Source organism: Neofelis nebulosa, chromosome 10 (assembly GCF_028018385.1).
Source record: "Neofelis nebulosa isolate mNeoNeb1 chromosome 10, mNeoNeb1.pri, whole genome shotgun sequence".
In the NCBI taxonomy this organism is placed as follows: domain Eukaryota; kingdom Metazoa; phylum Chordata; class Mammalia; order Carnivora; family Felidae; genus Neofelis; species Neofelis nebulosa.
Genome location: NC_080791.1, coordinates 30,275,581 through 30,279,513, shown reverse-complemented (window position 1 = coordinate 30,279,513; position 3,933 = coordinate 30,275,581).

Below are 3,933 nucleotides of genomic sequence, written 5' to 3'. Positions count from 1 at the left end.
CACCCAGGTGCCACAAAGGAACCTCCATACTGTTCTCTGGAGTGACTGCACCAGCTTGCATTCCCACCAACAATGCAAAAAAGATCCTCTTTCTCCACATCCTCACCAACATCTGTTGTTGCCTGAGTTAATGTTAGTCATTGTGACAGGTGTGAGGTGGTATCTCATTGTGGTTTTGATTTGTATTTCCCTGATGATGAGTGATGTAGAGCATGTATTGGTTGGCCATCTAGATGTCTTCCTTGGAGAAGTGTCTATTCATGTCTTTTGCTCATTTCTTCACTGGATTATTTATTTTTTGGGTGTTGAATTTGATAAGTTCTTTATCGATTTTGGATACTAACCCTTTATCTGATATGTCATTTGCAAATATCTTCTCCCATTCTGTTGGTTGCCTTTTAGTTTTGCTGATTGTTTCCTTCACTGTGGAGAAGATTTTTATTTTGATGAGGTCCCAGTAGTTCATTTTTGCTTTTGTTTCCCTTGCCTCCAGAGATGTGTTGAATAAGGAGTTGCTGTGGGCAAAATCAAAGAGGTTTTTACCTGCTTTCTCCTCGAGGATTTTGATGGCTTCCTGTCTTACATTTAGGCCTTTCATCCATTTTGAGTTTATTTTTGTGTATGGTTTAAGAAAGTGTTCCAGGTTCATTCTTCTGCATGTCGCTGTCCAGTTTTCCCAGCACCACTTGCTGAAGAGACTGTCTTGATTCCATTGGATATTCTTTCCTGCTTTGTTAAAGGTTAGTTGGCCATACATTTGTGGGTCCATTTCTGGGTTCTCTATTGTGTTCCATTGATCTGAGTGTCTGTTCTTGTGCCAGTATCATACTGTCTTGATGATTACTGCTTTGTAGTATAGCTTGAAGTCTGGGATTGTGATGCCTCCTGCTTTGGTTTTCTTTTTCAAGATTGCTTTGGCTATTCGGGGTCTTTTCTGATTCCATACAAATTTTAGGATTATTTTTTCTAGCTCTGTGAAGAATGCTGGTGTTACTTTGATAGGGATTGCATTGAATATGTAGATTGCTTTGGGTAGTTAGAATTGATGTTTTTTAAAGAACCCTGCCAAGTCATTCTTAAGTGTAGCCAAGAAAGAGAATCATTTAAAGGGATTAATGGTTTCCAAACTGTGCTCCTATAGATTGGAGGGAAGCTGGGGCCACCTGCTCTGAGGCCCCACCCCAACACTTCAAAGAGACGGTTATATTCTGGTTATATATAGTGGTTTTCTTCTTAGGGTTTTGTTTAAAGAAACTGCTGCTACAAGCCAAATCAAAATCTTTGAAAACTTTTGGACTTAATTGTCTGTGATGTTTGATACTATTCTCATGATCTGGAACTTGATTTGTTCTGGAAGTGACTTTTTTTTTCTAATCATAGATTCTAATCAGGCCCCTTTACATTTTATGTTTCATCTTGGAAATACCCATTTAGTAATAATAACATAATTAAGTTTTGCTTATTTAATCATTATTAAAAGCATCAATGTGGTTCACTATGATTTAAAAAATTAAAACTCATATCCTGCTATATGCATATATCAGTTATTTACATACATTGATTGAATAAAGACTTTGAAATTTATAACAGATGTCCTCTTATAATATGCCGACTGGAAATAAGGTTGTATTTACATATGTGATATATCCATATATCTATATATGTGAATAAAGTTTTTATCTTTTAGTTTCAGCTTCTGTGCATCCATCCATGTGTGTATTCATTAATTTCTTCCTGCAAGAATTCTTATTGAATATCTGCTTTTTAAAGCCATAGTGCTTTGGAAGATTGTGTGTGTGTGTGTGTGTGTGTGTGTGTGTGTTGTGTTTGTGTATGTATGAGAAATAATGATATATGTTTATGGATAAACAAAAGAACATATCCACAGTCATAGCAAGCATGAGCCTATAATTGTAAAAGATGCCAATTTATATCTAGATGGTATGGGCTCGGTTTCCCATTAACTAGATAAAAAGAAATAGTTTTCAACTACCTTGAGCAAAAAGTACAAAAAAAAAAAAGCGTTTAGGGGCGCCTGGGTGGCTCAGTTGGTTGAGCGGCCAACTTCGGCTCAGGTCATGATCTCGCGGTCCGTGAGTTCGGGCCCCGTGTCGCGCTCTGTGCTGACAGCTCAGAGCCTGGAGCCTGTTTCCAATTCTGTGTCTCCCTCTCTCTGACCCTCCGCCGTTCATGCTCTGTCTCTCTGTCTCAAAAATAAATAAACGTTAAAAAAAAAAATTAAAAAAAAAGCGTTTAGTTTGTCCACTTGCTTTGTTCACGATATCTGCAATATTTGGTTAAGAAAGCATGAAATCAAATGAAAATGCAAATATATTAGGAACATATCTGAAAGAGTTAATGAAAATTGGAGTGGATAATAAAGAAATATGAAATAAGGACCTGATGGTAATAGAAGCAGGTACCAACATATCCAGAAAAATGTGTCTATAGTGGGAGATGCAGAAGTTGGATTTCAGAGAGCCAGCTGTTTCAGGTGAATTCAGATATACTGTTTTTCAATGCTGGGGATCTTTTAAACAATACTGTTGCCTGGACCTCTAACCCAGACCAACTGAGTTGGACTCTCTGGGCATGGGGTTTTGGTGTTGGCAATTAAAACCTGCTAGGTGATCATAATGTGCAGCCAGAGTGGACGAGGACTAAGCCACCCATGGTTTCTGTCATCAGGCACACTCCACACCGGAGTTAGGCCTAGATGCACACTATTTTTGCAAGAAACAGGCAAGTTCTACAAGGAGTTTCGGTGTCAGGAGAGGTTAGTTGGGCTCTAATTGGCTCTAATTGGCTCTCCCAGCAGCTGAAACATTCTCTACCTACAGCTGAGTGACACTCCAAAAGGGGAGAGGTGTGCTCCGACCTTTGAAAACATCAAAGGAGTCACTTCCAACATGGTTCTTACACAGCTCAATGCCCTACAGCTCAGCAGGGTCAGGGCCAAGCCCAGCAAAGCTGATAGGAAACAGCTTTTGCAGAGTCAGATTTTTATCTCTTTCCCAGATAGCAGAACTTGCCGCCAAAGGATTGGGGTGGGGAAGGAGAAGAGCCCTGACTTAAAGGGGGCATCTGTCCCTTAACTTGTTTTGCTGCCCCAGCATATTTTGGGCTGCTAATTCCCCTTTTGGTGGTGAAAGGAAGCTCTATTCATATGTATTTTAGTGTGAATGAGTAACACTTAATATATGAAAGGGTTTTAAATACATGTTATGTAACAGGCAATTAACATGGCTTATAAGGAGCCCAGGTCCTGATGTTTACTCTCTCTAGTTTCATGTTTTACAACTCCATGTGCCAAACATATGGAACCATTTCTTTTTCCTTAAATAAGTCTGGTGTGCACCTCTCTCTCTCTCTCTCTTTCTCTCTCATTCTGTCTCTGTCTCTGTCTCTGTCTCTGTCTCTGTCTGTCTCTCTCCAGTTAGCTCAGTGTGGACAGGGACCTTTGCTATCCTGTCAAAAATGGTGCCTCACATACAGTAGAGGCTCAAATATTTGCTAAATGAATAGGTAATGTGTGATTTGGCAAAATGATGAGATACTGACTTGATTTTCAAGTGGCCTGAAATCCAAATCAGGATTAAAAGATTCAAAGATATAATGACCCCTGTCCTCAAGGTGACTGCAATCTAGCATGGGAACAAATGTGTCATAATAACTCCATAGTGCATTGGGGGTGCAGAAGGAGTTTCTTCTTTCTCTCTTGGGACAGCCTGGTAAAGGGAGCCTGGTGGAGGAGGAGGAAGTGGCTCAGCCTGGGCTAAGGCTCCAGTGGCAGGGGAAGGAAAAGACAAAGGGGAGTGGGGCCAGAAGGCCAGTGTTATGCCTGAAGGAAAGGACCAAGGATTAAGGAGAACAGCATATTTGCATTAGAATTGAGGCAAGGGAACAAAGGGAAGATTGAGCTAAAATTTGAAG